The sequence below is a fragment of the Neofelis nebulosa genome, chromosome 3 (assembly GCF_028018385.1).
Source record: "Neofelis nebulosa isolate mNeoNeb1 chromosome 3, mNeoNeb1.pri, whole genome shotgun sequence".
Classification (NCBI taxonomy): Eukaryota; Metazoa; Chordata; class Mammalia; order Carnivora; family Felidae; genus Neofelis; species Neofelis nebulosa.
The window spans coordinates 81668689-81692601 of record NC_080784.1 but is presented as its reverse complement, the minus strand read 5'-3'; the positions used below and the strand labels follow the sequence as shown (position 1 = coordinate 81692601).

Sequence of the window (23913 nt, the reverse complement as noted above, 5' to 3'; positions counted from 1 at the left end):
CATGTTTGGTCTCCACTCTGTGAATATTCTGTAAAAGATCAAATATGATTTTAACAAAATGTTGTCTGACTGTAATAGACAGAGCTAATTTTTGTAATTGAGACCTTTTTGCCATTGAGAATATGATTAATACTCTGTTTTGTGAATAGGTAATTTGAGAGCCTTTTGGCTCTTACTGCCCGAAGTAGCCTGTGTTGCCTTTATGTGCCTTCAAGATCAGCCCCAACCTGCTAGATACTGACCCTACTGTTTGAATAATTTGTTTCAGGCCTGGTTAGGATTAGCTCTGCCTCTAGAGCTTTGTGAAGCTACACACAGATGTGCACCATGTATTCATTTCTTCCATATTGCTTCAGTTTTCCCAGCTAATAAGCAGCAGACCTGGTATTTATTTAGACTTTGTGACTCCAAAGTCCTTGCTCCTAATCATCACCTCCTACTGACTTTAGCTACATCTCACAGATGGGAATGGTCCCTTTGAAGGTGAGTGGCCTCCTCGAGACTCTTCCAAATCACGTCATTATATAGTCTCCATATAATCTGACAGACTACCACCTACTGACAATAGCATTCATGTTGATTAGCAAGCTATACTATTAAAACTTCTTCTAATATCGTCCACATTAACTATCCTGCACCTTTCACTTCATTAATGTACCCCTCATATCTTAGCACTTGCCCTATATAAGTGTATCTTTTACTAACTTCCTCTCCCCAGAAAGAACAGAATTGTCCTGGCATCCTCTTCAGCCTGGGTCCCACCAATGGAATTACCACTCCTTCCACTTCCTTCCATCTCAAACTCCTGGTATACTTTCTCAGGGCTCAGGTTGGTCCTCTATCAATCCATATAACTGGAATAATGTAACACTTTATAGTTCATCTAGAATTCCATGTCTTAACTTGGGTGATTAACAAAGGAACAATTAGAGAAAGCTCATTGAATTGGAAAAAGATAATGACTCCAGAATTCCTGACTCCAGACTTCATGGGCACTCCAGTAAGTGATTTTTCCATATTTTTTGCAGCCCCACATTTTCCTCTCTTCTGATTCCAGAATTGTTTTTGAAATGGCAGCTGTCTTTGTGAAAAGAAGAAACCTTTAAAGGTGCAGAAGGATATTTGATGAGGCTGTTTTAACTGAATAAAAGCTTACCACAAATACAATTTACTTACTTTATGCACTTAATTCTGTATGAAATTCATAGGTAGGAGGCATATTTTATAAAAGCAGAATCTTGCTGGGTTGATGAATCTTGCTGGTTTCCTAACAGAAAAAAATGGGTGTCTCACTTGAAATACATAAGCTTTGAAAATTCTCCAAATCATTTCTCCTTTTTTTAAACATTCAGATTGAAAGATGAGATGGAGACAGGAGTGCTGTTGATGATCAAATGAACGACCATTGCAAGCATTCTCAGTAGATAGAGCTCATCCTGAAAGTCATTAAACACATAAATGCTGGAAGAGAACATCAGTGTCATGTTTCATTGCTCCAACAACACATAGAAGGAAGAGTAAAGTATTTTTTAAAAATTTGATACCCAAATTGTTTATTTCAGCATTTCCATTTTACCCTTCATTACCTTTTGTTCCAGAGACAAAAAGCTGAAAATCATGATAGAAAATTGCAGATGTTTTCCAATAGCTCATTATTATAAATATGGATGAAATTCATAATAAAAATATTTTTCATTTTTTCTCCTGCTGGTGCAACCAAAACTATCCAAGCAGATGATTAGTTAATAAAGTAAAGAGCAATGTATACAGTCAGTTCATAGCAGGCTACAGGTACCAAGGAGGATGAATCAAAAGGGTTTGAAAACAGTGACAGGAGGAGGTTGTCAAGTGAAACTCTGAGCTGTAAAAATCAACACTCATAAAAAGACTAAGCATCCGTAAAAGTAGCCCATTGTGCAAAATGGCTTATGAGTGTTGCCTCTGAGAACTTGTGGCTGTAAAGACCTACTTGTGTTTTCTGAAAGTTGTGCTTATAATCAATTCCACCAAAATATAAGTTTCCCAGAAGAGAGAATGTCATGACTGATAAAAACAGCAGAAGGGTGTGCATGAGGAATAATTTGCCAAGTATCCAAAGCAGTCTCCAGAGAAGGTGGGTTGACTTCAATGGCCAGTTTCAGTTATCTAGCCAGAGACTTCCCTAGAGTAATGCAATATAGGTGGTCAAAGCCTGACAGACCCATCTTTTAAGGACATCTGATTCTTTTCTTATTCTGTGCTCAGGAATAGACTTTCTGATCGACATTTATTATCTACAGCGAAATGGGAAGTTATGTCTTAAGTTAACAGTCAGGATCTGTTGCTTTGTCAAATATAGATTCGAGCATAAACTGGCAAACTGATGCATAAACTAGTCTTTTAAGATTTTTGGTTTATGCAAATCAACTTCTACATCCTGATTATTTCTTGGCAAACTGGTAAGCATTTGTTTTTTGAATCTGTCAAGCTGTAAACTAGACACTGAGGTAGTGCTTCCACCAGACTGCCTTATGAAACTCTACAAAGATGCTGGCTTCAATATCTTTTTCTTGCCCCAATGAGTATTATAGCTATTCAATTGGTCTATGTTTCCAACCTGGAAAGACACAGGAGTCCAAATTAGGATGAAATTTACTACTGTAAACTTATACTCCAATCTTCATACAAAGAAGTATTATAAATTTAGGACTAAAATTATCACTGTAGAAACAAAACATTTTATAAGTACTATCATTTTCCTTCATAATCCTTTCAAAACAAGAAGGAATAAATAATTATAAGGTTTAAATCAGAGCTGGGAATTCTAAATAGTACATTTTACACTTGGCTATTCACCTTAGCAGACTAATATTAGAACAGAGTTTTGACTTTTTTTTTTAATTTTCAAGTGGGAATCTTATAATTCTTTCAGTTCTTTATCCCAATTATGAACTATCCACTTTTTATTCTTATATTACTCTAAATTTACCCAACAGCATTAGTTATGCTCTTGCATATCACCTCTAAGCGCTGAAAATATGTTAAATGAGTCTCCAATCCAATGGTCATTTGGACATTTTATTGTAGGGGGAGTGAGACACAAGTAGTAAATGAGTAAACAAGGTGATTTTAGGGTTATGAAGTAAGATAAAACAGGATAATATAATTCATGAGTGTGTGTGTGTGTGTGTGTGTGTGTGTGTACGTGTGTTGGGGATGTTTGTTTAGAGTGGATTCTTAGAAAAGGCCTCCATGTAAAAGCGTCATTTGAGCTGAAATCGTGGAAGAGTCAGGCAGGGACCTGGGGTGGGGTGGGGAGCATCATAGGTAGATGGAAAAGAACAGGCAAATCTCCAGAGGTGGGAGCAGAGTTGATATGTGGCTGTGTGGCAGACAGGCAACTCAGGTGCCTCCCTGTGACTACCTCTTTCTTGTGTTCACACCTTTGGATAATTCCTTTCTCTTGTGTGTATTATCTGTGACTTACTTCTAACCAATAAAATATGGCAAAAGTGTGAGAGGTCACTTCCATGATTATTTTTTGTAATATAAGATTTTATCTTGTCATCCAAGTCACTCCAGTCTCTCTCTCTGTCCCTCTCTCTCTCTCTGTTGTTGGTTTTGAAAAAGTCACAGCCCGAAGAAACCAAATGCTCCCCCAAAAAACACACTAGTGAGAATACAGATACCTCCTTAGTTGAGCCTTCAGATGAGAATTCAGCCCTGGACAGCCACTTGATTTCATTCTATGGGACGCTAAGCACAGTCTTAGAGTCCCAACCCATGGAAACTATGAGATAATAGATGTGTTATCCTAGGTTGTAAGTTTGTAATGATTTGTTACAAAGCATAGAAAACTAATACATAGCCTGACAGTTAGAATACACATTTGGCTGGAGGGTGACAATCCAAGGGGAGAGTGAGTACACATGAGGTGATGTAGAAGGGTGACTACATAGAACCTTTAGCCATGATAAGGAAATTAGATTTTATTACAAGCATGTTGCAAAATCATTGGAGAGATTTAAGCAAGAAAGTGGCATGATTTTTATGATGTGTTTAAACGTTTCCTGGCTACTTGTGAAAGATGGGCTATAGGAGGCCCAGAGTGGACAGGAAGACTTCTCAGTAGGCAGCTGCATTCATTAGACAAGGTGAGAGAATGAGGTGGCTCAGATTAGGGTAGAAGTGAAGTATGGTGAAAAAAAAGCCAGGAAAAATTTCAATGCAGCTACCAAATCCTAGACATTTGGATTTAGCAACTAGAAGGACAGTGATTTCTTTACTACAATGGAGAAATCTGAAAGAGGGTAAGTTGGGTTTCTAAGCTGGAACAGAGAGAGAGAAAATCCAGAGCGTTGACATGTTAAATTAAGAGGTCTACAAGAGGGGCACCTGAGTGACTCAGTTGGTTGGCTCAGGTCATGATCTCATGGTTTGTGAGTTTGAGCCTCACATCAGGCTCACTGCTGTCAGCCTGTCAGTACAGAACCCACTTCGGATCATCTGTCCCCCTCCCCCTGCTTCTCCCCCACTTGCACTCTCCAAAAAATAAATAAATATTTTTAAAAAGAGGTCCATGAGATATTCTAGAGGAAGAGGTCAGGGATGCTATTGAACAAACAGGTCTGGAACTCAGTATTAGTGATATATATTTGGAAGAAAATGAAATACTGATTGCAATTAAAATCAAGAATGGGACGAAAATCATCAAAGAAGGAAGTGTTAGCAGGCTATGTAATAAGAAAGGAATTAAATAAATACATAAACTTTCTGTTGACACTGAATAGAGAACTGTGCTTTGTCAACATTTATACCAGTAGGCTATTATCACTATGTTCCACAACGTTCATAAAATACATATTTAATGTGCACTTAGTATTTACTTGGAATTTTGAGAATGGGAGTAACATGATAAAGTAAAACCAAGGTTGGCTAAAGTTCTACTGCAGCCTTCTTTGTGGGGAGCTCCTACCTGGGGTGAGATTTCACATTTCCCTCTCACCCCTACCCTGTTTCTATTTGAGCCATTGATTCAGTCCCAGTGAACTGACTCTGCTCATCTACCTTCACTCTTTACTGGTTTTATGTGGTCTCTTTGCTTCTAGCCTTCCAGCCATTAGTCATGTTTGTTTAAATAGCAATATTAATTTAGTAGTTAAAAATGATTGCTTTCAAAATAAAATTACCTAACGGGATACATTTAAACTATACCTTCTCTTACACTAGTTGTGGTGATGTTAACCCATGACAGCAATGGATTATGGTTACAGAGTCAAATAAACTGATAATAATAAACTAAGGTTATACAAAGGTGTGATTTGGTTAAAGGAAACAGAGATAATCCCCCACTAGGTTTTTACTGTAGGATTTCTCACTTCTCAAGAGTGACTTATCTTTCTTTCATGAGCCAAAAAATCCTGGAGCTTGCAAGTGCCTCAGGCAAGTGAGTTTGAAGGTCTTCCTCAAGACTGAATGAAAGATAATAATCAAAATCTAGGTCAAGATACTATTTATTCTATAGAGAATTGTTTAAGCTAATGCTTTAAATTTAAGTCAGAACACATTTTAATACATGATTCATACGATGCCTATCAGATATTCTTAATGACTGCACACATTGTAATCTCATTCGGACTGTTTTACTTTGAGGAATTTTCTAACATCAAGTAGTACAGCTATTAAATTATCATTACAAAGATATCAAACTTCCTTCATTGCATCTAACTATTTCTCAAGACACAGGTATGCAGTATGAGTCTGAAAGGTTTAGAAACTTCAATATAGTTTTCAGAGAGAGAATGAAAACAAAGGGTTTGTACAAAAAAGAGAGCGCGAGAGAGAATGAAACAGAATAGAAAAAGTGGAAAGGAAAAGGAATCTAGTCTGATCCATGACAAGAAAAGTTTACTTTTGGAGAACCAGAAGGAAGCCATTGCTAGTTATCATCAGCAATAGCACAGGCATAACCATAACCATAAAATAGAGGAAGTGAAAAAAATTTGAGAAGGATACAACAAAAATTTTTAAAGTGGTAAAAAATTGGTGGGGAATAAAAATAATTATCCATCATACATACTTTTCTTTGTTTTTTGAGAGAGAGAGAGAGGAGAGAGAGAGAGAGAGAGAGAGCAAGTGGGAAGGGGCAGAGAGAGGGAGATACAGAATCTTAAGCAGGCTCCATGCTTAGCACAGAGCCTTAGCACATGGGGCTTGATCTCACAACCATGAGATCATGACCTGAGCCAAAATCAAGAGTCTAATGCTTAACTGACTGTGCCCTGATTCACCACACATACTTTTCTATGGGAGAAATTAAGCTATATTGCATATGCTCTACATTTCAACAAAAGCATTCTAGTTTGTACTATATATCAAGTGAACACTGGCATTTAAGAGTATGTAAATGTAAGTGTATGTTAATGTAAACATTAAGCACTTTACTCTGAAAGTTTCCTCGTATTATCAATTCATTCATAGAGTTGGTTATGAATTCTGGTTCCATATGAAGAAGTATACATCATAGCATTAATGAGATTAGGATACAGTCAAAGTGAGTACCAAAAAATTCAGAGATAGCTAGCTGCCTTGTTAATATCAAGAAAACAAGAAAACAGATCAAAATTGCACTCTGGCTGAGGACTTCATATAACAACCGGACTATCTGGAAGAAAACAATAAAGTGTTAAAAGAAGTAGAAATAGCGTGTTTGAGTTCTATTAGAATAAGAGTTATCGGGGCGCCTGGGTGGCTCAGTCGGTTAAGCGTCCGACTTCAGCTCAGGTCACGATCTCACGGTCTGTGAGTTCAAGCCCCGCGTCGGGCTCTGGGCTGATGGCTCAGAGCCTGGAGCCTGCTTCCGATTCTGTGTCTCCCTCTCTCTCTGCCCCTCCCCCGTTCATGCTCTGTCTCTCTCTGTCTCAAAAATAAATAAATAAAAAAAAAAACGTTAAAAAAAAAAAGAATAAGAGTTATCACTTGCATATTCTGAAGTCTACAGATGCTAAGGAGGTGGATTGGAGAACTAGGGCTCTGAACTGTGGGATGAGGGAGTTATTTACAGTAAAGTTCACATACTCAGCAGTGAACTTGGAAGAGAAGGCCTCTTCTGATTAGTCCCTGAAAACTAATGTGAGTGAAGGATGGCAGTGGTAACTGGCTAGTGGTCTATAGGGAGGTCAGATCGCATGAAGGAGCAAAGGATTAATGACAGCAAGGCCAGGTTTCTGATTCTGTTTTATGACCCCAAATTTCACTGAACTTCCAGTCAACTTTCTCATAAAATGATGACTAATGGTCACAAGGAGGTTAGATGGATAAGAATTCTTAGTTGCTAATGAATTTCCACAACCGCCAGTGGCTCACTGGAAGTTTTCTAGGCAAATGGGAAATCATCCAGTCCGAATTACAATCGAAGGATTGAGGTCCAAAGAGATGAAATGATCATCCGGCCAAAAGTGAAGGCAGAATAACACAGGTCAACCAACTCTAAAAAAGTCAGGCCTTTCTCCAACACACTACAATAAAGGCACAGTGTCATCTCTCCTTCAGAGACAAGATGGATTACTGAAATTTACAAGTAAGCCCTGAACTTCCTTTTCAGCTAAAATGTCCAACTTTCCTCTGGCAAAATCAGAGTAAATCACAGAGAAATAATAGAACCCAAATGATTTAAGTTTCATCTCCTTTTATTTCCTCTTTGATTTCTTATGGAGTTGCAAATGAGCAATGAAAGGGCCAAAAGTAAGAAAGGAGAAAAAGAAAAGGATATAGAAAATCCACAAAGTGATTAGTCAGCCCCAACGTAGCTGAGGATTAATACTAACATATTTATTTGGTATAGATTAAAAGCTCTCACTACATTCTAAAATATCAAACAAAGAACCCAAGTGAATCTGGACCTGGCAGAACAATTTCTCTGGAATATAATGACTTGCCAGTTTCTCTCAGAATCCATTGAAGCTTATTATACGAAACTGAGGCACTATTCCTTCTATCACTAAAGGTATAATTGTAACTGAAAATATAAATGGACTACTGGTGAGACGTTCCTGAGCATCATTTGCTTGCCTTCCCATCTTCTGCACTGGACAAGGACAGGAAGGAAACAGAAGATCTTTAGATGGAGTAGAGGAAGAGAGTATTCCTTTGCACTTCTGAGCACGTGCACATGCTCCTGAGGAGTAATCAGGCAGTTTCTTTCTGAAGAGTTGTCATTCAACCCACACCAAACTATACAAATGTCAAAGGGTCAAAGTCCTGGAGAGAGTTTTCCTGAGGTGGCTAAGCTCACCTCCACCACCTTTCCTGGGCTCACAGCCTCATTTATGGTGTGCTAGAAAGCCTCTGTAGCCAGTGAGTCCATCCTCCTGGATTCTATTTTATCTCAGCTTCCCAATCCCAGATGATCCTAGTCCTTTGGTCCCTAAAACCATTTTTTCTTATCCTTCCAGGTGACTGTTCCCTTGACCCACGCTCTACCCATAGTTATGTCATTTTCTCCCACCTTATTTCCCTTGCTAGTAGTGAGTAGGAGAAATTTTCTAAATTTGAGAGCAATGAACAGAGGGAGCTAAGGAAGAGGAAGACACCCCCATAGGGGTCTGGCCTAAAGGCAGAATATCTAAAAAATCACCCTACCTTCTTACAAAGGTGAATCTTCTGGTGGATCATCTCCTGTATCTTTGAGTGTGTCCTTCCTGACTGTTTTGGGTGCAGATTCTAGGAAGGATGGGCAGAATATAAGAGTAGAAAGTCAATTATTCCCCTCAAACAATCCATTTTTTGGGTGTCGCTGCATGAATTTAAGTTCTCTTTGTTGAAAACCTCTATGTGTCAGTTTATTAGGATGGTGTTGTATAAGTTGGTATCAACTCCATTAGCAAAAAGAAAGATACCAGATTTTATTTGCCTTGAAGATATGGTAAAGTTAAATACCCCTTATTCACACCCCCTCGGGAACACTAGGTCAAAGACACCACTGTGTATTTCAGGCTCCCAAGGGGAGGAGGTGCAAAGTGGAGGCTGAAATTCAGCCCATTTCCACTTGCCTTCTGTGGGCCCTAAACAGGGCTGTAATCCCTGAAGGGAGGATGACTTCTTTATAATTCCTTTCTCTTTTGGTAGTGCCTGAACCTGGGAAATTACTTTTCTTTATTTTTTTTCTCTCTAAAGGAGAAGCTAGGTTTGATCACTTAACAAGTGTACAGTGTATGGAAGGTGCAAGATTAGTAACTTAGTTCAGACATTAGGAGTAAAGAGGCTGAGTGAGATCAACAGCAAGGGTTTTAAAAAGTCCCTCATCACCTCAGTAGGAATAAACATGGAATGGATGCTCACTGTGAACCAGGCACCGCCCTGAGCACTTTTTCATGTCATATATCATAAGATATCTTCAACAACTTAATGAGAGAGCTGCCATTATTATTTCCTCTTTTAGAGGTGAGATCATGCAGCCACTGCATTTTACTCGAAGTTTGGTTGCCCAGTCTCAGAAGAGATTATATTTGTTTGTTTGTTTTTAAGACTAACACTGTAAAAAATAGTATCTTGCTGCCATGAAATGGTGGTACCATGGTGAGGATCAAAAAGTCATTTATTTTATGACAAGTTATGAAATAAATGACACTCTTGGATCTTTATGTTTTTCATAAGTGTCCCACCTTTACCTTGCCATTTTGTGCTTTTCTGGGGTGCACCTAAAGTGTACTGCATGTGCATATTTTAGACACCTTGAGTGCATATCAAACATAAAACACAACATGACAGTCTTAGAACAGAGATGCTTGCAGATCAGTTATCCATTATTACCTTTGCCCTTTTAATTCAAATTCCTTCTTCTAGTTCCATGCTGAGAAGTGTGGTACTTAAAAGATAACCTTACCTATCAAGTATTTATTATATTTATCTTTTCACTTCCATTCTTCTAGTTTAAAATAAATATTCTCACGTATTTTTTTTTCTTTCTAGGGTTGTGATAATTAATTTTATGTATCAACCTGATTAGGCCACAGTGCCCCCATATTTGGTCAGATACCAGTCTAGGTATTGCTGTGAAGGTATTTTTTTTAGGTGAGATTAATGTTTAAATCGGTAATCTTTGAGTAAAGAACATAAGTGAGAAGACTGAAGTCCCTGGAGGAAGAAGGAATTCTGCCTCTGGTCTGCCTTAGGACTTGAGCTGCACCATCAACTCTTCCCTGGCTCTCCAGCCTTCTGGCCTGCCCTGTGGAATCCCCCACAATTGTAGGAGCCAAGAAATCTCCTTAAAATAAATCTATCTCTGTCCTTCTGTCTCTCCCTCTTTCTCTCTCTGTTTCTCTCTATATACATACACACACACACACACACACACACACACACACACACACACCCTAGGGGTTCTATTTCTCTAGAGAATACTGACTAACACAGGTTTTCAGCTCTGGCCTGGTATATATGCTGTCATGTTATTGCTTACTCTTGCTTTCATTAAGACGACCACTAAAATTCCAATGGAGGCCATGTCCACATTTCTTATAAGTTGTGTGAATATAAGCATCTCTTATTAATTGCTGTTGATTAGCCAAAAGGCAAATATTTAATTAAACCTTGCGAGATAATAAAATTGCACATGAATTATCTATCTAAGAGCACACAGGTCTGTACATTTCATTAAGATGGTTTAACTAATAATCATGTCTCTTACACCCAGTCTTTGTTTGAGCAGGATGATTGTTTTCTGGTTGTTTTTTTTTTTTTTTTCCCCTAAAGTTCCCTAGAGAGACAGTGCTGTTTTTTCCTAAAGTCATGTTTGTTGATTTGTATTTACTTTGCTTCTTATCTATGTCCCATTAGAAGCTCTGCTGATCACATCACAGATGAACACTTTTGTTTATTATACTTGAAACTGTATACTCAAGAGAAATCATTGACCGGATTGAATGATAATGAATCCTCATAAGAGAAAAGATTTAGCTGGCAGTGAAAGCAGAACTCAGTCTTCCACTGGTCTTCTTACATATTTCTATTTCCTAGGGATTTCCTTGGTGTGAAAGAAATCCACAGAACAAGGGGGTAACTCTGATATTGGTTAAATAGGCTTTAAAAGTTCACTTCAAGTACAGACACAGACTTTTATTTGGTTACGTAAAGAAGCAGTAAAAATCTGAATATCTCCGATGTGCCTGACCAGGACTGAGCTGCCAGAACTTTAATACAGGGCCTGACAGATTGTTCCTAAAGGGACAAGGCAGGAAGCTTCCAGAGTAGTTGTCAAGGCCGAGCCACCAACCACGAAGGCCAAACCTTGTGAAAAAGAAAAATAAGGATACTTCCGCTCAAAAAATGCTGAAATTATGTCTTTCCCTTTTAAAATTATTTTTAAATGTTCATTTCTTCTTCTTTTTTTTTAATGTTCATTTATTCTTGAGAGAGAGAGAGGGAAGCAGAGAGAGGGAGAAACAGAATCCAAACCAGGCTCTAGGCCTCTGAGCTATCAGCACAGAGCCTGACATGGGGCTGGAACTCTTAAGAGATCCATGAGATCATGACCTGAGCTGAAGTCAGACCGTTAACTGACTGAGCCACCCAGGCATCCCCCTGCCTTTTTTTTCAATTAACTGTCCTTTCTTTTATAATGGTGACAGTTAATAATAGTATATGTGTATGTATTTTTAATGGTCTCACTTTGCAGTAAAAAGTTTGAAGCTCTATGTTGGATCTACTCAGTCTTTAAAAAATATTTCAAAATTTTCTGTCAGAAAATCCACATGCCTTCGGAAATGCTGGCCTACATACAAGTTTCTTGTTTCTGTTTCTTGCCACAGCCTCCGAATTCTAGTTACTCCTCTGATGCTGCAAGAGTGTATTTCTGTGCAACGGAGAACGCATGATTGTTTGTCATCTCTATGGTTCAGGGCGTTGATCTCTGTGACCAGATGGCAGTACTGAAGTGCTTGCCACAAAGTTGTTAAAGATGTGCTCCTTTAATGAAACGGAGCTGGAACAACTCAGGAAATGGCACACACATTTCCCTGGCACAGTGGCTGCTTCTCATCTAAATGAGACTGCTAGGAAAACCTAGACTATGCACTACTATAGATCGGCTGTAAGGGTTCTTTACACAAGGGCCAGCATCTAGGGCTCTGCAGAGTGAGGAGAATTAAACCACTAACTAGGCTGAAAAATACCCTGCTAAGGCTCTGAGGCATTAGTCTGGATAAGTACAGGCATAATCCACTTTGTTCACTCTCACAAGGAGTTACTTTATATTGTCATTCTCTAAATAGGCATGTTGCTCCAATTGTATTAGTAATAAAGAAGCCTTCTTATATAAAGATAGCACAGAATATTTAAAATTATTTTGTGCATAGGATTCAAAGAATTGCCTATTAGAATAACGCTGAGGAGAAAAAGACCACCTAAAATTAAAATTGTTCAACTTACAAAATTTAAATGATTTAAAAAATCATTCACCACGATCAAGAGAAATTTATTCCTGGGTTGCAGAGTGGTTCAGTGTTGACAAGTCAATCAACCTGATACACCACATTAATAAAAGAAAGGAAAAGAACCATATGATCATTTCAGTAGATGCATTTGACAAAGTACAACATCTATTCATGATCAAACCCTCAGCAAAGTAGGTTTAGAGGCATTTGTCTTTCTTGCACTGACTTCTTTTGCTTAGCATAATACTGTCTAGCTCCATCCATGTCCTTGCAAAAGGCAAGATTTTGTTCCTTTTTCTGGCTGAATAATATTCCACTGTGTATATATCCCACCTCTTCTTTACCTTCCATCATTCGAGGGACACTTGGGCTGTTTCCGTAATTTGACTATTGTAGATAATGCTGCTGTAAACATCCGGGTGCATGTATCCCTTTGGATTAGTGTTTTTGTATTCTTTGGCTAGATACCTAGTAGTGCAATTGCTGGATCATAGGGTAGTTCTATTTTTAGCTTTCTGAGGAACCTCCATACCCTTTTCTAATGTGACTGCACCAGTTTACATTCCCACCAGCAGCGCAAGAGTGTTTCCCTTTCTCCACATCCTCCCCAACACCTGTTGTTTCTTGTGTTGTTGGTTTTAGCCATTCTGACAGGTATGAGGTGGTATCTCATCATGGGGCTGATTTGTATTTCTCTGTTGATGAGTGATATTGAACATCTTTTTGTGTGTCTGTTAGCCATCTGTATGTCTTCTTTGGAAAAATGTCTGTTCATGTCTTATGCCCATTTCTTAACTGGATTATTTATTTGGGAGTATTGAGTTTGTGGTTATTATGCTAAGCAAAAGAAGTCAGAGAAAGACAAATATTATATGATTTCACTCATATGCGGAATTTAAGAAACAAAACAAATGAGTAAATGGGGTGGGGAAGAGAGAGGCAAACCAAGAAACAGACTCTTAACTATAGAGAACAAACTGATGGTTGGTGGGTAGGGGGAAGGTTAAATAGGTGATGGAGATTAAGAAATGCAATTTGTTGGGGCACCTGAGTGGCTCAGTCAGTTGAGTGTCTGACTTCGGCTCAGGTCATGATCTCATGGTTCGTGGGCTCGAGCCCTGCATCAGGCTCTGTGCTGACAGCTCAGAGCCTGGAGCCTGTTTCAGATTCTGTGTCTCCCTCTCTCTCTGCCCTTCCCCCACTCGTGCTTTGTCTCCCTCTGTCTCAAAAATAAATAACATTAAAAAAAAAAAAAGAAGTGCAATTTGTTGTGGTGAGCATTGGGGGTTGAATGAAGTGTTGAATCACTATATTGTACCCCTGAAACTAATATTACACTGTACGTTAATTAGCTAGAATTTAAATAAAAACTTTTTAAAAATTACTGAAATTTTTAAAAAGCTACCAATTTTATAGGTGTGTTGTTCATACTGACTACCTCAGATTTACTTCACTAATTTACACAATACGATTAAAATGCATAACATAATATTTTTGTTGTCACCATTGTAACATCCTTGTGATTGACTCATCCATTCACTCATTCATTCATCTCTAAGTTTCTTTTATGGGCTAGGCAGTGTGCTGGGTACTGGGAACACATAATCGAAAGAGTGTAATCTAATAATTAATAAAATGTAGTAAGTTCTATGTCCAGAGAAAGCTCAGACAGCTGAGAGCTTATATTCATGGCCAGGCTGATAATCCACAAAAAGAAACCAACCCTAACCATTATCTTCTGTTTGCCCTTCTCTGCATCTGCATTAGGCACACACACATTTGACTACTAAGATGATAGTTTCCATTCCTTTATTTCTTGCCTCCTCCAAAGCATGTTAAGTTTGAAATCCTGAGAAATTCTGGCTGATTTAAAACATGGAGCTTACTAGAGAAATCGTGATTTATTGGTACTGCTGAAACACGATTCATTGATTTAAGATCTGCAGAGAACCTGCTGCTAAAGTATCTGTTTCTTATCTGAAAAGGAAACTCAAAGCAACCATAGTTGTTGCAAATATACAAACATATAAATAGTGGCTTAGATGCAATTTTGGAGTGAAGGCTAGAGAGAGATGGATGCAAATGCTTGGGCAATTGCAACAGTGGGGTGAAGGCAGAGGAGAGCTGGTTTAAGCACAACCCTAAAACTGCTACTGGGACAGAGGACCAGAGAGTAAGCCTGAATGAAACCTGGGACCAGTTGAGAGCCTCTCAAGTTCAATGCAGAGATTTTAATTCCTGTGTGCCGTTATTTAGACTGAAAATGGAAACGTGCAACTGTGAGGCAGATCTCATCCATGCATAATTGAAACACCCAAGGGTAAAACAGTGAGGCACAATGGATGACATCTGATAAAAAGAGAGCAAGGAAAGAGAAGAAGTTCAAAACAAGATACAAGACCCTGGGGACCACAAAGAAGAATACCTGACATAGGCCAAATAATCTCAAATAAAAATATCCAAATTACCAGACAATGCAAATATAAAGACAAATGCACAGAAGAGACATGAGGATTGGGTAGGAGAAAATGCTTAGAATATGAAACATTCAAGGGATGAGTCACTGGTGAACAAAACTCTTATTCTAACAAAATGTAACCATAATAGTATTTATGTGGTATTCTCATATACATAGGAACTACACAGAATTAAATTAGCACAGGATTCATTGTTTTTAAAGAAGCCATATTCTAAACGACTATATGTTTATGTAAATAGAACAATGGGCCATTTATATGCATAAAAAAATTTTAACTTACTGGGGGAGCAACGGTGTATGTGAATATGTGTGTATCTGTATAAAGGTGGCTTCTTACTTATTAAGGATAAATTCCATTTCATTAGAGAGATTTGCAGAAAAGTACTGTGACAAGTATTTTAAAAATAAACGTCACAAGTAAGTTGTGATCGGTATTTTAAGGACAAAAATGGCTGGCTGGGAGGCATGAACAGGTAATGCAATTGTCTTGCCCATTTTTCTTGAAATTCACAGATCATTTTTTGAGTACCTATCATGGACCAGGCACAGTGTTAGACCCTCTGCACTATTCCATTTCATCCCCACAGGAGTTTCCTGAAAAGGCATTATTTTTCCCATTTTAGGATAAAGATTCTGAGGTTCAGAGAAATTAAGGCATATAATCTTATCTAAATATAAACAGGAACTCTCCCCATTGCACACTTCCTCCACTCCCTTAGGGGGATGAGAAGGTGAGGTTGACTCGAGAAGCCCTCACAATGCAACCTTTCTAAGTGCTTGGGCTTGACATTCTTCTTACTTGCTCCACGATGTACATTTTCATTAAACAAACTGAATATTGCAAAAGTAAAGCTATGTTTATTTCCTTCTGTTAGAAAAAAAGAGGAGCCTTTAAGCTGCTTAATGATTCTGCAGATTCAGTGTTGCATTTAGGTCCATGTCTTGTCCACATTCTTATTCCTTGCAATGGGAAGAAAACTTAAAAAGGGTGTATCCCATACCAATGGGAACATGAGCTAGATGTAGGGAAACGACCCGTACCACATACCTTATGATTTCACCATATATGTTCTCACATTAACTAAGAAAATAGTAATGAGTCATCTAACTCCACTTAAAGTTGTCGAACTTAATAACCTTAAAAGGTTGTTATATCATCTTACACACCAGGCATTGAGAATTCGAAGAACAGTAAGTGACAGTTTCTGCCTTCCAGAAACTGTGTGTAAGCATGTACATATATGTACTTGTAAATATGTGTCAGGCAAGTGACAAATGCCTCATGGGACACATGGGCAGTAACAGGTATTGGAGAAGACAAAGGTCATTGAAGGCTTGGGCTTATTCAGCTTCTAACACATGCACCCCCAGTTTGTATCCATATATCAAAAGTTGCTACCTCTCTTCTTTTCTGATGATTTACAAATGACTTTGCTTTCAAGAATCATCAGATTCTGTAAGACTAAGGTGCTAAGATTCTGTGCTAAGGTACTATAGAAAACTGGTCTGACTCTTTCACAGATGTGGAAACTGAGGTTCATAGGAGCTAAGTAACTTCCTGAACATAACATGGACAGCTAATTTACTTAAAAATATCTCTGAGAGTACATACGTTACAATGAGGATCTTGAAAATAAACCTTTTAGTTGGAAATCAAGGCTGCACCTAAACCAGTTAGAAAACGGTGAACTAGGGAATCAGGCAACCATGGTTCTAGTATGATCATTTTTGCAGCCTGGAATGGATGCCTCAACCTCCCTGGTGGCTCACCTCACAGCTCTCCACTTGTGAAAGGAGGTACATTGAACTAATGATCTCTGTGGTCGTTTCCAGCAATGAGATACCAGGATTTAATGATTCTAAATTCATACTCAGTATCATTCTCTTTCAACTTCACAATCCCCTTTTTTCTGAGTCAATTTTTCCTTCTAGGTGTCCATGTCCTATGTATTTACATTGCAAGTGGGAAGGCAAAAATCAGTGAAAATAACCCACTGTCTTTCCATTTTGCATAGGGTCTTTAAGCAAACTGGAGCAGGACTGAGGCAAGAATTGAGGTGTTTAAACATTCCCCTGTTGCTTCCTTTTCCCTAGCAAACATATCCCAACCAACTTTGCCTGATTCGTAGTCTATTTTGTTGGAACCTGACAATATCAAAGTTGTCTGGATATCTACTAATTTTCTTATCCCTTTTCCATCCCAGGTGACCTGTGCAAATTACTTCAGCTTCCTGAGGATGAAGTCCCCACACTGGGGTCTGAATTTGTAGAAGTCGTTTTAATGGTAGCAATTCCATGTCAGGTAGAAAGGGAGCTATGGTAGTGTCTTCATCTTATGAAACATGATTTTTTTTCATTCCCAAAAGAAAATGAAGAATGAACTTTTTACACAGAATAATACACAGACCCTGCAATAAAGTAAAATCAAAGAAAGCTTTAATGCTCTCCCACCTTCTCTATGCCCAGGGAGAACCCAAAAACACATGAAAGTGTTTTGATTCCACTCTTGTAGACAGTGAAAAACAACTCCAGGGCCCTGGAGGGATGGAGTGGGTGTGGTTCTAGCAACCTGGAGAACTTCCAGGAACTGGGTTTGCTTTGTCTAGTCAGGAAAGAACAGACACCTCACCAGCTGAACCAGATGTCATGCTCCTTTAGGCTCCTTCTGAGAGAGAATCATGAAATACTTTCTTTTATGAGAGTGGATTCTTGCTCACAAGGAAAGCAACTAAGGCCTTCAGTGGCTGACCTGCCCATGGTCAAGTGTTTTCCCTCACCGTTGGACTCCTACCAATACAAGGGAGGAGGAGAGACAAAGGGATTATAGCTTTTTTTCATAAAGACCGTTAAGCTTACTCTCTTTTCACCCAGTGTGGATGACAGCCTCTCTCTCTTAAACTGAATGCCTTTTCTGCTTGAGAGATATATTATAAAGATGAATGGTCTCTATTACGAATTGGTACACTGCATATCATATTCATTTATGTATGCATTTGTGTATGTTTTACCTATGAATTGTTTTTATTATTTAAATATTCTTTTTATTTTAGAGAGGAGAGAAAGTATGCATGAGCTGGAGAGAGGGGGAGAGGGAGAGAGTGGGAGAGCAAAAGAGAGATAGAGAGAGACAGAGAGAGAGAGAGAGAGCAGGTTCCATGCTCAGCATGAAGCCTGATGTGGGGCTCGATCCCACGACACTGGGATCATGACTTGAGCTGAAATCAAGAGTTGGATGCTCAACTGACTGAGCCACCCAGATGCCCCTATTATTATTTTTTAATGTGGGCATCCAAGCCCAACCTCAGTAGTATAAATCAGAATAGGTAGGGCAGATCCAGGTATCTGTCAACATTCAATTATCTGTTTAAAAAGTGTCTTTAACATGAATAGACACTTTTCCAAAGAAGACATCCAGATGGCCAACCAACACATAAAAAAATGCTCAACATCACTTCCTCATCAGGGAAATACAAATCAAAACCACAGTGAGATACCACCTCACATCTGTCAGAATGGCTAACATTAACAACACAGGCAACAACAGATGTTGGTGAGGATGCAGAGAAAGAGGAACCCTTTTATGCTGCTGGTGGGAATGCAAACTGGTGCAGCCACTCTGGAAAACAGTATGGACGTTCCTCAAAAAATTAAAAATAGAACTACCCTACAACCCAGCAATTGCACTACTAGGTATTTATCCAAGGGATACAGGTATGCTGTTTTAAAGGGGCACATGTACCCCAATGTTTACAGCAGCACTACCAACAAAAGCCAAAGTATGGAAAGAGCCCAAATGTCCATCGGTGGATGAATGGATAAAGAAGATGTGGTGTGTGTGTGTGTGTGTGTATATATACACACACACACACACACACACACACACACACACACACACACACACAATGGAGTATTACTTGGCAATCAAAAAGAATGAAATCTTGCCATTTGCAACATGTGGATGGAACTGGAGGGTATTATGCTAAGCAAAATTAGCCAGAGAAAGACAAATATCATATGACTTCACTCACATGAGGAATTTAAGATACAAAACAGATGAATATAAAGGTAGGGAAGCAAAAATAATATAAAAATAGGGAGGGGGACAAAACATAAGAGACTTAAATATAGAGAACAAACAGAGGGTTGCTGGAGGTGTTGTGGGGGAGGGGATGGGCTAAATGGGTAAGGGGCATTAAGGAATCTACTCCAGAAATCATTGTTGCACTATATGCTAACTAAAACTTGGATGTAAATTTAAAAAATTAATTAATTAATTAATTTTTAAAAATGTCTTTAATTGATAGGTTTTATATTCATTTGGAGCTGTCAAATTTAAATGACTATGCATATGCTTACACTTTTGTTACTGGATTAGGTTATCTTTACTCCCTTATGTTTTTTTAAAACCCCTTTAAAAAGTTATGACTTCAGCTAACCACTAGGTATAAAAGATTGTCCATTGTTCGTCCACTAATGACCATTGGTAGATATTGGCTTTTAGGCCACCCTAGCTATCATAATTTTATATAGTTTTTAAAGCTTGTTAAGTGGATGCCAATTTCCAAAGTAAGGAGACAGTAAAGTTGTAAAACAGCAGATACATGTCTACCGCTCGTGGAGAGTCTACAGTGGTAGAAGCCCTTGGCCTCTGGTCCTATTCCACCAAAGCCCCTCCAGGCAAATACACCAGGTCTGAGAAGTCATCCTGGGGCCAAAGCAGCCAGGCCATATTGAAAAGATACTTCTGGTTAGAATTATCTAATAAATCATTTCCAAATTTACATATTGGGAGTTCAATCTGCAGTGGAAGGGAGGAAGCAGAGGAGATGAAGTGCAGTGGGTAGGAAGGAATGGGCATTTTAAGGGCAACTGAAAAAAGAAGGGGAAGATGGTCAGGTTTAAAAGACCACTATAAGAGTCCACTGATAAACTCTTGGATCTATGGAGTATCATTGATGAATATGTTGTAATATTACATTGCAAAATGATACCAACATAAGAAATAATGACTTCCAAAGTTTAACTTTTTCTAAATAAATAAGATGCTGGAGTAAGATTAAAAGCTCATCTCATTTAAATGGACAATAGTCTGCTGTAGAAATTCTGTAAATTAACAGAAAAAATATTCAGGAAAGGAGGAAAATTTACAAAAGTAACATATAACATCAACTGATAATAGTCCTATATTTACTTACTCATTGTGGATTAGACTTTATGGTATATCTGTTAGGCTTGAGGTTGCTTGGCAGTAGAAATTGCTGGAGTTCTTGATTCAGACAGACTAGGGTTGGCGCTCACTATGTATGTTACTCTGGGCAAGTTGTATATCTTCCCTGAGACTCAAATAATAATCACAAAATAGTAAGCCCTCAATAAGTAGCTGACTCTAGGTATGACTGGCTCCCTTCAATGTTTTGATTATCTGCCTGCCTACAATTTCCTTTCTCTTTGTCTTGTAACCTCCAATTCCTAAGCATATGACAGATTCTCTTGTCCTGTTCGTCATGTAGACCAGTGACCTATGACCATCTAACCTGACACTATGCTGGCAATGAAAGGGCAAGCATTATTAGAGAGGGACTCTTCCCAAAAGAAAAGGAAGGGCCGGGGCTACCAAGAACTTTTTTCCTTCTCTGTAGTAATGTGTGTGTGTGTGTGTGTGTGTGTGTGTGTGTGTCTTCAAGTAGAGGGGTGAGGTGGATTTTAGGAGTCCCAGAAAGGCTTCAAAAATTTTCTGGAAATTTGGCTTATAACTGTGGCTCCAGCTATAGCTTAATCTATACCTACCACTGGGATTTATAATATTGTAACTTACTGACTCGTTTATTTCTCAATTTTATAAAGATTAACTGAACACTTAGTGTATGCCAGACACAGTTACAGGCTTAAAAGTTGGAAGATTTAGTGGGGTAAAGGCCCACAGCCAACTATTTTTATAAACTGAGTTATGAAGCTAAGAGCCTGCATAGAGGATTTGGGGACGGAAGAAATACACTTGAAAGTTGAGTCTATTGCTTCATGTGAACCACCACCTCCAGGGGCCTGCATTTGAGCCGTAGGTAAAGAGGACTTGAAGCAAGAAGCTAAAGGAAAAATTTTCATGTGACACCAGGAGACATAGGCATATGGGGCTACTTTGGTGTTAATATGTGACCCAGGGTTAGAAATGAAAATATTACCTTCCTTACTGGACAGAATGGCCCTAAACCACTGAAGACCCCAGTGGCTGTGTTTCTAGTACTCTCAGGGAGTACTTAGTACTTTCAGTTTGGATACGAACATTGTCACAAAGGGCACCAGGAACGATGGTCCTAGTGAGGAGGTTTGCAGACACAATATAAATGAAAAGGCCACGGTTGAACAGGAGGACAGGATGCCTTATAGACTGTAACTTAGCTAACTTGTACTTAAGCACATGTAAGGTATTTCCTAAGACTTAGGAATCACAGAGCGAGATTTTGCAAGAGGAGACAGTGTGTGAACATGTAGTCAAAGCTGGTGAGATTAGAGTCACTACTGTTAATCTGATAATCTGATGGTAATGCTTGGGGAGCTGTTTACGTCTAATTACAGACTCATTTGAATAGACATGTTGCCATTTGGAGAGTTCAAAAGAATCTAATTGGTCATTTCAACCATAGTACAATGTAGTTCAATCACATTGCCTGCCTAAAATCAAGTTATGACTTAATCTGCTTCTCTAGGAATCTGAGTACAAAGAAGAGGATTTTTGTCATTCTTATTGTTTGTTTTTCTTTTCTTTTTTTTTTTTTTTTAGCAGAGGACATTTCAAGGAGGGTTGTATCTACCTATACTAATAAATTATAAAGATTTGCCTAGGCTTAAAGTAGTAAATCATGTGGTGCATCTGGGAGAGGAGAAAGTTCATGAATAGACAAAGTTTAAAAATGCTAAAAGGCAGCTAGGAAAGCCTGGACAAACTTTTAAATGTAGATCTGAGGAGGCAGAACCCGACACAACTTTCCTTGCCTCCTCTAAACTAAGCACACTTCCCTCTCACTTTTCTCAGATGGCCACTTCCTGCTACCCATCCTCATTAGCCCATCAAGCCTGGAGTACTGAAGATACAGCAACTGGTGTTGGAGGAGGGAGACTTGAGCCTAGGAACAGGAATCTCTGCCCTTTGGTCTTCTTCTATAGATTTGTTACAATGGACACAACCGGCCAGTCCTAGCCTTGTACTTCTTCAGTAAGAGTCAGTATAATTTATAAAATATGTGTATACTCTACAAGAGAAACAAAATGCTAACTTGATAGAAATATATTTTCTAAATACGCTCCTTTTCATTATTAACTACTACTTCCCATGTATATGCAGGATACATGCAAAGCACTGTATCGTTGGTTTAAAAAGGCAATTTGGCTTCCACTATGTTAATCCAAATGTTTCAATTAGTTTAGTGCTTTCATAATTATGTATAATTCAGTTTGCATTTATGCATGAAATGTTTATTTCCATAATTGTAACAAGCACTTAAATTAATTACATTCTAACCTCTTGATTCTATGGGCCAACTGTTGAGTCTTTTTGTTAATACTTTAAAGTCATGCCTTTTCATTTTTGAATTCCTCCCTCCAACCCCCGTCTTTGATGTGTTGTTTCTTATCCTTGTTTAGAATTCTCTATAGAATATTCTCAGAATAATCTTGCAGTTTTCTTTTATGACTGAAACTTTGCATTTTAACAGTTGTCTGGAGATAGTTTCTTCCTTGTGAAATATCAGTTTTAATAACAGGAAAAGAAAAATGCCATAAATCCGCACTAACCACATAAAGCTGAAGTCTCTGAGAGACTGATTAACATGGAGACTCTACACAGGTTTTTCAATAATTAGAGGATGTGCTTGCACGGAGCCACGGCTGCTCTGGCCTTGAAGCCATTTCCCAGGGCAGCCGGCAATTATTACAGCCTGGAGTACATTTCTTATATTCGAGCCCTCTAGCTATTGAAGCTGTTTTTAAATAAAGGTCTCTTAATTTCACAAAAAGTTAACATCACCTTGGATGAACAACACTTTTCTGCTAATACCTTCGCTACTTAGTTGGGAGAGAGTCCTCAGAGGGAAGGCAATTAGAAATTCCTAATTTGTTGTCCTTCCACCCATAAAAGGTTAAGAATATTCCAGTCTCTGATTACATGAACCAAGCAGAGGGCAGATCCAGTGTCCCACAGTGCCCTAGCTAACTGCCTGCCCTATCAGCAAGTGCTGCTGAATGTTCTCTTCGGAGCATAGGACTGAGTTGGCAGCTTTATTGTGGGTTTGAGTGCTTGATTTTTTTTCTTTTTGTCTCAATGAATTATAGATAGCAAACATACTATGGAAAGGCTTGCCATTTATCCTTTGGGTACAGTGCTTAGTAAACTATCAGTATGCAGTAAATGCTAAATGTGAGCCATGATGATTTTAGAGAAAAAAAATCCATATGATAATTCATCACCTATGATGGCTGTGGTGTTCTACTTTCCGATGCTTAATTGCTTGTATGGTCTGGATGTAATAATGCAGCATTATAAACAATTATGAATAATGTAGCTCACTACAACGTATTATTTTATTTCAATGAGTGCTGATGAAATTTTGACTATGTGATAAAACTTGTACAAACATAAGGCTTACTGATGGGCTTACTAGTAAATAAGCAACTCATAGTATGAATGACAACAGAAAATTCATCTCTTCAGTCAAGGCATTTGATTGTCCTTCACCTATTCTTCCTCTTCTGCAAATTCAACCATTTAATTTGGTCAAATGGGCAAATTGAGTCCAGAACAAAAGTCTCTTTAAGCTGGAGTGGCTTAGGGGGCAGGTCTTAATGATGGAAGGGAGAGGTAAAGAAGGAAGATGAAAGAAGACTGAAAAAGCTAAGCAAACCTAAATGTGCCCACCCCTTGGCAGTGCAGGGGACCAATTTTGATACAAAACAATCATGACTTGGCCTCACGTTGAGCAAGTTGAAATGATTTGATAAAATATGGCCAGTTCCGTTTGCCTCATCATGAGA

At 38.5% G+C, this 23913-nt stretch overlaps 1 protein-coding gene across 7 annotated transcripts in view; it reads right to left on the bottom strand.

Annotated features, from left to right (window-relative positions):
* Window positions 1–23913, bottom strand: part of TTC29 (tetratricopeptide repeat domain 29) — a 668675-nt gene that overhangs the window by 262063 nt on the left and 382699 nt on the right. For 6 of the 7 annotated variants that reach the window (XM_058721224.1, XM_058721230.1, XM_058721227.1 and 3 more), the window contains exon 4: window positions 1177–1267. The exons of the other annotated variant lie outside the window; for it this stretch is intronic. The gene's annotated coding sequence lies outside the window, so the exon portion shown is untranslated. The remainder of the gene's footprint in view (window positions 1–1176; window positions 1268–23913) is intronic. 7 annotated transcript variants of the gene reach the window in all.